At 40.2% G+C, this 13,914-nt stretch overlaps 1 protein-coding gene across 7 annotated transcripts in view; it reads left to right on the top strand.

The window, feature by feature from the left end:
• The window catches only part of ALPK3 (alpha kinase 3), a 132,182-nt gene that overhangs the window by 45,573 nt on the left and 72,695 nt on the right, over window positions 1–13,914 (top strand). The gene's annotated exons all lie outside the window — the stretch shown is intronic.

The raw sequence follows: 13,914 nt of genomic DNA, 5'->3' as shown, positions 1-13,914 counted from the left end.
AAAGCCCGAAGAACTCAAGTGTAGAGGGTAGTACAATCCAGCATACACTAGTGAATAGACCTGAGACATGAAGGAAGGTGTAAGACTGAAAGAAAAAAAGAAAAAAAACGGAAAAAGAATAGCAATGTATTATGTTGGATCGGTTTTCATAGATTATCATTCTGGCACAAATACTAAACACTTTCTTTGTAGCCCATTCAAAGAGCATTTATGCTGTGTCCACAGAGTCTTCCTGCTGAACTTACATCCCTCTCCTAGGGGCTTTACAGGTAGTGGCCCTGCTACAGGTTGTGGACCAGGATATTGAAGTTATACCTGTGCTTTTTCCCATCTTTCCTCAACAATCCAACCAACATTCAGATGTTGCACCTCAATCTACTACCCAATAATTTAAAATGTGTTTTTTTTATTAGTTTGCATCCTAAATAGGTGGGAGTCCAACCTCTAAGCCATAACCCCCCCCCCCCCCCCCCCCCCCCGCCCTTGAGACTATAGTTAAAAAAGAGTTTGGCTGGGCTCTGGCAGGGTGCATTCTTGACCTACCATTTCATTCAAACTATTTATAGCCGGGGTGCGAAGGTGAATTGTATGGAACAGATGTTGTAGCCCAGGGGCAAGGTGTTATTAACCCCTAAATGTTTGTTACACCAGGGCGTGGTTTCCCGGTAACCACCCGAATGGTAATAACGCTATCCCAATGTTAGGCAGGGCAATAATAGTCCAAGACAAGGTTAGGGTTAACGGTAGCTTTACTGAGGTAGACATATGGAAATAGTCTTTACAGCCAGGCCAGGATCTCAGAGAGGTGGCCAAAACACAGAAGGACCTCACAGCTTTCTGGGACTTGTAGTGACTTTAACAGACTTTAGGACAGCTAACTATAATAGACTTGACTGTAGGTAGTGACAGCATACATAGAAGACTTGACTTACTGGCATGTAGGTAGGCTTGAGGCCTCCGGATGTGCTGGACACTAGCTCTGAGACGTCTGGTCTTTACTGTTCCTCAGCAGGAGTGATGGTGTAAGAGAGAGATTGTAATGGCTGAGCCAGAAGCTATATCCCATACTGGGACATCACAAGTACCTCTCATGATCTTGTTAAATTTTATAATGCTCCCAGTACACTGCCCCCATCATGATAAACCACCCCTGGCCTTTATTTTTATTATTTTTTTCGTTTTCTACCTTGATATTGCTCTGTATTTTCTGCTCAGTCAGATTCCCAGACTGGGAAGGGGCGTTCCCCAGCAGGCGTGACATCATCTGAAGCCATACAGGGGAGAACTTTCTTCTTCACTCTGCTACACACAGCCAAGAGCAGTTCAGTGTGTGTGATGAGCTATGATTGGATAAGGCTGCACCGCCCCCCCCCCCCCCCCCTTAGCATTTCCTGGTTTTAGACTTCTGCCAGGCCAGCAGGAGTCCAAAGTCTATGCAAAAGATGGGTGAAAATGTGCTCTGGACAAGTAGGGAGACACCTAGTGGCAGCTTTTTAAACACAAATAAAACATATAAAACTTTATTTTTTTTAAACAAAGTACATTAATGAGATTTTTTATTTACCATAAGGAGTGCAATAGCAAAACATTATTTTTAATGAGAGTGGCCATTTAACATTTATCACCAGTCCAATGGAGATATGAAAAATTCTGTTGACTGAAAAATCCCTTTAATCTCACAACTCATTTAATTGAACTGTATCTGTTTTTCAAGTTCTTTTTTATATTATTGTAAAATAGGTTTTTAATTGTTTTATCCTTTTCATTGTGGTCATTATAAAATATATTTTATATAGGGGATATATAGTTTTGAATAAATGGGGGCATAGCTAGACACTGTGGTTTGGGCTTATTGTAGTGTTTTATTATTTATTTATTTGTTTGTTTGTTAGCAGGTCCAAAGAGATCACATAAAGTTAGAAAATAATTTTTTATTCTTAGACTGGGATGTAATACACACACATTTTTGAGTTTTCGTAATTGCTTAAAAGGGTACTCTGGTGGAAAACATTTTTTTTTTTTTTTTATCAACTGGTACCAAAAACTTTAAACAGATGTGTTAATTACTTCTATTTAAAAATCTTAATCTTTCCAGTACTTATCAGCTGCTGTATATTACAGAGGAAGTTGTATAGTTATAGTTGTAAGTTGATTCCTGCTGACACCTTTGTCCATGTCAGGAACTGTCCATAGTAGGATTAAATCCCCATAGCAAACCTCTCCTGCTCTGGACAGTTCCTGACATGGACAGAGGTGTCAGCAGAGAGCACTCTGGTCCGGCTGAAAAGAACAACTCAACTTCCTCTGGAGCATCCAGCATCTGATAACTACTGGAAGGATTAAGATTTTTAAATCAAAGTAATTTACAAATCTGTTTAATTTTCTGCCACCAGTTGATTAGAAAAAAATTGTTTTCCACCGGAGTACCCCTTTAAGTCTCCACAATGAGCATGGTAAGTCAAACTGATAGAGTCTGTATTCTGGTAGTGTGAGCCTTGCCTTTAAGTTCTGGGAATATACTGAACAACAGTGTCAGAGCTAAAGGTTGTAAATGGAGATAAACTGCAAAGAATAAACTGCAATAAAAAAGGGACCGAGAAAGTCTGGCTAAGAGGATGACGGATTTATAAAGGAGTAGAAGGGCTAAAAATGGCTGCTATAGTAGTTAAAAATCACAGAAAATTGGGAAAAAAATCACAGAAAAGAGGCCACACTTACTGGTTACTGGTACAAGGGCAGGATAGACACCTATCTTCACTATGATGCAGCCACAATGCTATATATGGGGAGGTCATACAGGTGCAATATACTGATGAGGGGGTAGCTGCTCTGTATTATAGGTGCACACTGATAAGGCAATATACAGGGTGCCAGTACCATGATAACATGTAGTGCACCATACTGGAATACAATCTATTAGTGACACCCATACTATTTGATCAGGTGGGCTGCCCAGCATCTTCTACGTGCACCCCACAACATACTGACACCCTGGGCTCCCCCAGCATCACAAGGCACAACCACATCACAAAATATATATCTACTCCATGATAAACATGAGGTATTAGTTGATATTTTGGCCAAAATACGCAAGCTCGCAACCCACGTCAAGGGTCCTCAGTCTCTTGCGAGTCCCTACACTACAAAAATCACTCAAAATATCACAGAACTCAATATACCAGACAGTTGTTCAGGAAAATGTCCAGTCATCCACTCATAAGATGACATTAAATAGCTGGAATATGATTCATCAAGATAGTGTTATTGGCATTTGGTGTATTTGTACAAGTTTCCTGTTGTATATTTAAATTGTACATCTTATTAGTTAAATTGCTGCACTGACTTTGATAAATTGGGTGTATCCTCACAACTGCGCAAAAACAATAATCGTGATTTCTCAAGGCTGACTTGCTATATTTACCAGTCTATTTGTGCGTCTATTTGTGCAAAATGTTAAGTCTAAATCATTTTGTCATAATTCATTGGTTTGTCTTCAGCTGCTACGCCTGACAAAACGTGGCTTATCCTTCAGGGGCATTTCAAAAGAGTCATTGGCTTTGTACTTCCAAAAAGTCACACATTTATGTTGAGTTGCACAAAATTGTACACTAAAATAGTAACAAAAAAGGTGCACAACCTTGATAACTTTCCTCCAATGTTCTAAAACATAAAATCAATTTGACATTTGAGAGGATAAAGAATTCAAGTTTGTGATTGGCCTAGAAGTCCTGACTTGAACCCAACAGAGATGCTATTTTGTCTGAAAGCGGTTTTGGATTAGATTAAAATTCCTCAACAGTAATATGAGAGACTGACTGCAGATTATAGGAACGATGGGGCAGGGGGCATTTTCTTTCCCACATGGATGATGCAGGGGGTGTTAGATAACTTAGATAAATACAGTAAGAATTCAGTTTGGGTTCATTTGGCCAAACATCACATTTTGTGTAAAAACTAGAGACCGTTCAGTAGTGTGAAGACTGTGACATCAATGAACAGGCATTTGTAAGGGGACCATACTTCACACATAAAGAGAAAATAAAATCTTTAGAAGATTATCATCGTCTCATTCACCAACCAGAAAACATTAGTACATGACTGAAACTTGTTTTTAAATGTATAAACATAATTCTGATACTTCCCTGTAAGATAATAGCTGCTTAGCAAAGATTATATGGATGAAGACAATGAAATGGATCTTTGAAGAATGCAGTGATGCAATCGTGCTGCTGCGGGATAGAAGGGGTAAAGAAGGGATCTGAAAGCTGCTACGAAGGGGTCGGAGATCAGATTTCAAACACTGACGTCAAAAGATAAACTATCCACAGGAGCAACTTGGCACCTGCTGCCTGTACTGACAAACACACCAACCTATTTAGGTCATAGCTTTTTATATTATCAGTTACTATGTTCCATGGGAGAGCATCCTATACACATTCATAAAGCTCTCTTTAGTTTTCTTGTGACTAGTAGTTCCCAACAGTAAGATTTCCCTTTACTGGTTAAACAATTTTCAATAATAGTTTCTGGCAGCATCATTATTGCACACACAGGTCATATTATCACTACAGGCCTGTGGTTCCCAACCTTTGGTGCATAACTACAACTCCCAACATGCCATGGAAGATGTCAGAGCAACCTGAGAGTTGTAGTTTTGCAACAGCTGAAAAGCAAAAGGTTGAGTACATAATTTACTATAAAACCAAGCTAGTAATATTGCGGGACTCAGATAATGGCTTTTGAAGAAGCATGGTTACTTGCAGTAATGCTGCACATCCATAGGGCCCTATGAATGTGCAGAAGAAGTAAAGAAATAATCTTAAACATCATATTGCTTAATACAGTGACTAACCCTTAATAGCTCATTAATCATGGGGCCTCATGTACTATGTTTTTATTTTTGAAGTATTCCATCACATGCCTGAATGTGTTTATACGTCATGAAACTTTGCTGATGATCCAAGATGGCCGCGGCCCTTATCAGCATATGCCCAGTAGGAGTAAATAAAGAGCCGGGAAGCGGAGGGGATTGTATGAATATGTATGAGCAGGCCGAGTGCTGAGACGTCACAGTCCTTGAGCTTGCTATCGTAACTCCGCCTGTGCCACTGACTGGTCATTTGTATAATCGCAATTAGGAAGATAACGGAGGAATGCCACAACGGATCCGGGCATGGTAGGCATCGCTTTAATCAGTGTCACCTACACTACCAGCCAGTACCACTGGTTAGTGCCAATGACTTTGCTGACAGTTTTCTTTTAATTCTCTCTCCAAAAGCCCAATGGCGCTCCTTCTCTTCTGAGCAATTTAGTGCGCCTGCAGAGCACTTTATATCCACATATGGGGTATGTTCTTACTCAGAAGAAATGGGGTTACAAATTTTGAGGGGCTTTTTTCCTATTTCCCCTTGTGAAAATGAAAAATTTGGGATAAAATCAGCATTTTAGTGAACTTTACCACTTGTTACGTTCCAGCATTTTAGTGAACTTTACCACTTGTTACGTTCCTTAAGGGGCGTAGTTTCCAAAATGTGGTCACATGTGGGTGTTTTTTTTTTTTTTGCGCTTATGTCAGAACCGCTGTAACGATCAGCCGCCCCTGTGCAAATCACCTCAAGTGTACATGGCGCTCTCACACCTGAGCTTTGTTGTGTGCCCGCAGAGCATTTTACGTCCACATATGGGGTATTTCTGTACTCAGGAGTACTGGGGGTCTTTGTTTCCTTTTACCTTTTGTGAAAATAAAAAGTATTGGGCAACACCAGCAAGTTACTGTAAAAAAAAATCTTTTTTTTTTTTTTTTTTACAATAACATGCTGGTGTAGACCCCAACTTTACCTTTTCATAAGGGGTAAAAGGAGAAAAAGCCCCCAAAATTTCTTAGGCAATTTCTCCCGAGTACGGCGATACCCCATATGTGGCCCTAAACTGTTGCCTTGAAATACGACAGGGCTCTGGAGTGAGAAAGCGCCATGCGTATTTGAGGACTAAATTAGGGATTTGCACAGGGGTGGATATAGGGGTATTCTACACCAGTGATTACCAACAGGGTGCCTCCAGCTGTTGCAAAACTCCCAACATGCCTTGACAGTCAATAGCTGTCCGGCAATACTGGGAGTTATTGTTTTGCAACAGCTGGAGGCTCCGTTTTGGAAACAGTGCCGTACCAGATGTTTTGCATTTTTATTGGGGAGGGGGGGGGGGGTAACTGTGTATATGTATATGTAGTGTTTTACTTTTTATTTTGTGTCAGTGTAGTGTACTGTAGTGTTTTTAGGGTACATTCACACAGGCGGGGGTTCACAGTGGGTTTCCCGCTGGGAGTTCGAGCTGCAGCGGAAAATTTGCTACATGTTATCATGGTACTGGCACCCTGTATTTTGCCTTATCAGTGTGCACCTATAATACAGAGCAGCTACCCCCCTCACAAATAGTAGGGGTGCGAGTGGTTGTTCATCAGTATATTGCACCTGTATGACCTCCCCATATATAGCATTGTGGCTGGGGAGGGGGGGGGGTGCAAACCTCGAGCTGTTGCAAAACTACAACTCCCAGCATGCCCTTTGGCTGTCCGTGCATGCTGGGAGTTGTAGTTTTGCAACATCTGGAGGGCCACAGTTTGGAGACCACTGTGCAGTGGTCTCATATCTGTGCTGTTCCAGATGTTGCAAAACTACAACTCTCAGCATGCCCAGACAGTTCAGGCATGCTGGGAGTTGTAGTTCTGTTACATCTGGCCCTTCAGATGTTGCCGACGCAGTCTGGGCATGCTTTTAGTTGAAGTTTTGCAACATCTGGAGGGCTACAGTTTAAACACCTCTACTTAGCAGTCTCCAAACTGTTCTCCTCCAGTTGTTGCAAAACTAAAACTCCCACATGCCCTTCGGCTGTCTGGGCATGCTGGGAGTTGTAGTTTTGCAACAACTGGAGGCACCCTGGTTGGGAAACATTGTTTCCTAACTCAATGTTTCCAAACCTGTGTGCCTCCAGCTACTGCAAAACTACAACTTCCAGAATGCATGGTCTGTCTGGGCATGCTGGGAGTTATAGTTTTGCAACAGCTGGAGGCACACGGGTTGGAAAACACTGAGTTAGGAAACAATGTTTCCCAACCAGTGTGCCTCCAGTTGTTGCAAAAACTGTGTGGGCATGCTGAAAGTTGTAGTTTTGCAACATCTGGAAGAGCACATTTGGAGACCACTGCACAGTGGTCTCCAAACTGTGGCCCTCCAGAAGTTGCAAAACTACAACTCCCAGCATGCCCGGACAGCCAAAGGCGTTATGATTTACGAACTACCTGCACATCATGACGTTTATATAAGTCATTCTGGGAAGGGGTTAATGAGACCATTGCACCAGTTAGGTGCCAAGGCGGCCTATGTAAGTAGTGACTTCTCATTCTGCGACTTCACATGGACTTAGTCTGCATTTTCTCTGAAATTCCTCTTAGGGCCTTTCCACAATGCTGAAATTCATCCCATGGACTTCTGCCAAATTCCACTTGTTTTCAATGAGATTCTGCTGCTATGTGCACTCTGCAGAATTCCTGCATCAGAATTCTCCTGGCAGACTGGACGTCCGTCAAAAGATTGAACATGTTCATTTTTTGACAGAATTTTGCTGGACTGCATTGCCATCTATGGAGATGATGCATGTCTGCACAATCCCACCACCCAGAGTCTCTGCCCAAAGATATTCAACAAGGCGGACGTGCCCTAGGGGAGAAATGCAATTCCTCCAATTTTTTTAAGGCTGAGACATGCTTATAGGGGCACTCCGGTGTAAAACAATTTTTTTTTTTTTTAAATCAACTAGTGCCAGAAAGTTATATAGATTTGTACATTACTTCTATTTAAAATCTTAATCCTTCCAGGATTATCAGATGCTGTATGCTCCAAAAGAGGTTCTTTTCTTTTTGAATTTCTTTTCTGTCTGACCACAGTACTCTCTGCTGACACATCTGTCCATGTCAGGAACTGTCCAGAGCAGGTGAGGATTGCTATTGGGATTTGTTTCTACTCTGGACAGTTCCTGACATGGACAGAGGTGTCAGCAGAGAGCACTGTGGTCAGACAAAAAGAACCATACAACTTCCGCTGGAGCATGCAGCAGCTGATAAGTACTGGAAGGATTGAGACTTTTTAATAGAAGTCATTTACAAATCTGTTTAACTTTCTGTAGCCAGTTGATATGGAATTTTTTTTTTCCACCAGAGTACCCTTTAAGGAAGAAATTTTTACGTTTTCGTTTTTACCTCCTTTCCTTTTAAAATCCATATTTTTATTTTTCCACCAACAAACCCATGTCAGTGCTTGTTTTTTGCATGCCTAATTTTACTTTGAAATGACAACTTTCATTTTAACATAAAATGTACAGGGTAACAAAAAAAATAGTATTTATGGGTAAAAATTTATAAGAAAACTGCAATTTTGTAACTATTGGGGGGGTTTGGTTTTTACACAGTTCAATTTATGGTAAAAATTACACATTTTATTTCTGTATGTCAATGCGATTAAAACGATACCCAATTTATATAGCTTTTCTATTATTGTACTACCACTAATGTAATGCTAACTTTTCTTAACAAAATTGGTATGCATAAAACTGTACTTTTCTGGCCCCTGTAACTTTTTTATTTTTCTGAATAGGGTGATGTATGATGACCCATTTTTTTGCACCATGATCTGTAGTTTTTATCGGTACCATTTTTGTTTTGATAGGACTTTTTGATAGCTTTTTATACATTTTCTTTCTAATATATGATGTGATTAAAAATCTGTATTTTTGGAGTTTGGTATTTTTTTTATGTTTACACTGTTTACCATGCGGGATCATATACATGATTTTTTTTATAGTTTGAACATTTAATCTATCACCAATAGAAACAAATTAGTGGGAAAGAGTTGCTGGTACAGCTATATGGAAAACTAAACGCCCAAAAATAATTTGATCAGCAACAAAAATTATGAAATATTGCAAAACTTTATTAATGATATCATAAAACAAGACACATTTTAAAATATTGTAGAGAAAAGCACAGTGCACAAAGCTGGATGAGATGGCAGGGGCATGCAGACTGAGACAATTGGTATAAATGTAAAGAAAACTACTGACAACAATTGCTTAAGCCACATAAATACACATAATAAAGGAATAGAGATATAACAACCTCAATAGGCATCTGACAAAAAGTGGTCACACTGAAAATAAGCAAAGGAAATCAAAAAGGAAGGAAGAGTTTCTACCAAAGCAGAGCCATGCATCACCTGCACCTACCTCACCGCACGTTTCACGCCAATGCACTTCGTCAATTGATGCCTCCTGACAAAGTGCATTGGCGTGCATCGGGCACCCAGTGCAAACCCCCCCACCCCCATGCCTTTGGCTGTCTGGGCATGCTGGGAGTTGTAGTTTTTCAACATCTGAAGGACCACAGTTTGGAGACCACTGTGCAGTGTGGTCTCCAAACTGTACTCCTCCAGTTGTTGCATAACTACAAATCCCAACATGCCCTTGGAGGCACACTGGTTGGGAAACATTGTCTGTTTCTTAACTCAGTGTTTCTCAACCCATGTGTCTCCTGCTGTTGCAAAACTATAACTCCCAGCATGCACTGACAGACCATGCATTCTGGGAGTTGTAGTTTTGAAACAGCTGGAGGCATATGGGTTTGGAGACACTGAGCTAGGAAACAGACAGTGGTGCGGAAACACTGCGGTAGTCTGTTACTTAACTCCCAATCCCAACCAGTGTGCCCCTAGCTGTTGCATAACTACAACTCCCAGCATGCACGGTCTGTCAGTGCATGCTGGGAGTTGTAGTTTTGCCCCCTACCCACGTGAATGTACAGGGTACATTCACATGGGCGGGGGTTTACAGCAAGTTTCCCCCTTCAAGTTTGAGATGCGACAAATTTTCTGCTGCAGCGGGAAACTCACTGTAAGCCCCCGCCCGTGTGATTGTACCCTTAAAACACTGCACTAACCCTAAATAAAGAGTAAAACACTACATATACACTACACCCTTACACTGTCCCCCCCCCCCCCCCCAACAAAAGTTAAAAGCATCTTGTACGTCAGTTTTTCCAAAACGGAGCCTCCAGCTGTTGCAAAATATCAACTCCCAGTATTGCTGGACAGCCATTGACTGTCCAGGCATGTTGGGAGTTTTGCAACAGCTGGAGGCACCCTGTTTGGGGAAAACTGACGTACAGTATTTTTGCTGGAGGAGGCAAGTGTAACGCTTGCATCCAGGTACACCCCTATGAAAATCCCTAATTTAGTTCTCAACTGCGCATGGTGCTGTTTCACTTCAGAGCCCTGTTGTATTTCAAGGCAACAATTTAGGGCCACATATGGGGTATCTCCGTACTCCGAAATTGCGCTACAAATTTTTGGTGGCTTTTTCTCCTTTTACCCCTTATGATAAGGTAAAGTTGGGGGTCTACAATAGCATGTTAGTGTAAAATTTTTTTATTTTTTACACTAACATGCTGGTGTTGCCCCATACTTTTCATTTTCATAAGAGGTAAAAGGAAAAAAAGACCCTCAAAATTAGTAACACAATTTCTACTGAGTACAGAAATACCCCATATGGGGACGCAAAATGCTTTGCGGGCGCACAACATGGCTCAGGAGTGAGAGCGCACTATGTACATATGAGGCCTAAACTGGTGATTTGCACAGGGGTGGCTGATTTTACAGCGGTTCTGACATAAATGCAGAAAAATAAATACCCACGTGTGACCCCATTTCATAAACTACACCCCTCACATAACATAACAAAGGGTGCAGTGAGAATTTACACCCCACAGGTGACTGACAGATCTGTCAAATGCCAGTGGGGTGTAAATGCTCACTGCACCCCTTGTTACGTTCCATGAGGGGTGTTGTTTCCGAAATGTGGTCACATGTGGAGGGGGGGGGGGGAGTCCAATGTTCTGGCACCATGGGGGCTTTGTAAACGCACATGGCCCCAGACTTCTATTCCCACCAAATACTCTCCAAAATTCCATTGTCGCTCCTTCTCTTCTGAGCATTGTAGTGCACCCACAGAGCACTTTACATTCACATCTTAGATATTTCCTTACTCGAGAGATATGGGATTAAAAATTTTGGGGGACATTTTCACCTATTACCCCTTGTAAAAATGAAAAATTTGGGGTAACATCAGCATTTTAGTAAAAAAAAAAATAACATTTCATTTTCACATCCAACTTCAACGCAAAATTGTCAAACACCTGTGGGGTGTTAAGGCTCACTGTACCCCTTGTTACCTTCCTTGAGGGGTGTAGTTTCCCAATAGTATGCCATGTGTTTTTTTCTTCGCTGTTCTGGTACCATGGGGGCTTCCTAAATGAGACATGCCCCGTAAAAACCATTTCAGCAAAATTTGTTCTCCAAAATCCCATTATCGCACTTTCCCTTCTGAGCCCTCTAGTTCGCCCACAAAGCACTTTACATCCACATATGAGGTATTTCCTTACTCGAGAGAAATTGTGTTACAAATTTTGGGGGGCTTTTTCTCCTTTTACCCCTTGTAAAAAAATATGGGTCTACAAATACATGTTAGTGTAAAAAAATGAAGATTTTGAATTTTTGCCTACACTTTGCTGCTATTCCTGTGAAACACCTAAAGCGTTAACAAACTTTCTGAATGTCATTTTGAATACTTTGAGGGGTGCAGTTTACATAATGGATCCATTATGGGGTATTTCTAACATAAAGACCCTCAAATTCACTTCAAAACTGAACTGGTCCCTGAAAAATTCAGATTTTGAAATTAACTTAAAAATATGGAAAATTGCTGTTATAATTTGAAGCCCTCTGATGTCTTCAAAAATTAAAAACATGTCAACTTTATGATGCAAACATAAAGTAGACATATTGTATATGTGAATCAATATATCATTTATTTGGTATGTCTATTTTCCTTACAAGCAGAGAGCTTTAAAGTTATAAAAATGCAAAATTTACAAATTTTTCATGAAATTTGGGAATTTTTCATGAAATTTGGGAATTTTTCACCAAGAAATGATGCAAGTGCCGACGAAAATTTACCCCTAACATAAAGTAGATATGTCACAAAAAACTATCTCGGAATGAAATTCATAAGTACAGGCATCCCAAAGTTATTAATGCTTAAAATGACAGTGGGCAAAAAATGCTCTGGTCCTTAACCCCTTAATGACGCAGGATGTAAACGTACATCCTGATGCGGTGGTACTTAACGCACCAGGACGTACATTTAGGTCGTGTACATGACCGCGAGCATTGGAGCGATGCTCAGGTCATGCGCGGCAGTTCCCGGCTGCTGATAGCAGCCAGGGACCTGCTGGTAATGGCTGACATTCGTGATCGCAAGGATGTCTGCCATTAACCACTCAAATGCCATGGTCAAGACAGATCACAAAATCTGTGGGAGTGCGGTCAGAAAAATGCATGATCGGATCACCCACAGCACTGTCAGGCCATATGATCATCTGTAATGGTGGACGGAGGTCCTCTCATCTGCCTCTGTCCATCTCCCGGTGTCTTCTGCTCAGGTCTGAGTTCGAGCAGACCAGAGCAGAAGGTCGCCGATAACCCTGATGCCCTATGCATAGCACTGAACAGTATTAGCAATCAAATGATTGCTATACATAGTCCCCTATGGGGACTAATAAAGTAAAAATAAAATTAAAAAAAGTAAAATGTGAAAAATCCCCTCCCCAATAAAAATGTAAATTGTCCCTTTCCCCATTTTACCCCTAAAAAGTGTAAAAAAAAAATAAAATTTTTATAAACATATTTGGTATTGCCATGTGTGTAAATATCCAAACTATTAAAATATAATGTTAATTATCCTGTATGGTGAACGGCGTGAACGTTAAAAAAAAAATCCAAAATTGCTGCTTTTTTTTTATAACATTTTATTTAAAAAAAATTGATAAAATATGTATTAAAAGTTTTATATATGCAAATGTGGCATAAAGGAAATATCACAGATTACGCCGCAAAAAATTTGCCCTCATACTGCCGCACATACAGAAAATGAAAAAGTTATAGGTCCTTAAGAACCCGGGGTTTTTCTGTTTTTGCATTTTCATTTTTTTCCTTCTTACCTTTAAAAAAATCATAACTCTTTCAAATTTTCACCTAAAAATCCATATGATGGCTTATTCTTTGTGCCACCAATTCTACTTTGTAATGACGTCAGTCATTTTATCCAAAAATCTACGGCAAAACGTTAAAGAAAATCATTGTGAGACAAAATTGAAAAAAAAAAACGTCATTTTGTAACTTTTGGGGGCTTCCGTTTCTACACAGTACATTTTTCGGTAAAAATGACACCTTTTCTTTATTCTGTAGGTCCATACGGTTAAAATGATATCTTACTTATATAGGTTTGATTTTGTCGCACTTCTGGAAAAAATCATAACTGCATGCAGGAAAATTTATACATTTAAAATTGTCATCTTCTGACCCCTATTACTTTTTTATTTTTCCGCATATGGGGCGGTATGAGGGCTCATTTTTTGCGCCGTGATCTGAAGTTTTTAGCGGTACCATTTTTGCATTGATAGGACTTTTTGATCGCTTTTTATTCATTTTTTCATGATATGAAAAGTGACCAAAAATGCACTATTTTGGACTTTGGAATTTTTTTTGCGCATACGCCATTGACCGTTGGGTTTAATTAATGATATATTTTTATAATTCGGACATTTCCGCACGCGGTGATACCACATATGTTTATTTTTATTTTTATTTACACAGTTTTTTTATGGGAAAAGGGGGGTGATTCAAACTTTTAATAGGGGAGGGGTTAAATTATCTTTATTCACTTTTTTTTTTGCAGTGTTATAGCTCCCATAGGGACCTATAACACTGCACACACTGATCTTTTACATTGATCAGTGGTTTCTCATAAGAA

Source organism: Hyla sarda, chromosome 4 (assembly GCF_029499605.1).
Source record: "Hyla sarda isolate aHylSar1 chromosome 4, aHylSar1.hap1, whole genome shotgun sequence".
Lineage (NCBI taxonomy): Eukaryota > Metazoa > Chordata > Amphibia > Anura > Hylidae > Hyla > Hyla sarda.
The sequence above is the reverse complement of the archived record's forward strand: the minus strand, read 5'-3'. Positions and strand labels throughout refer to the sequence as shown.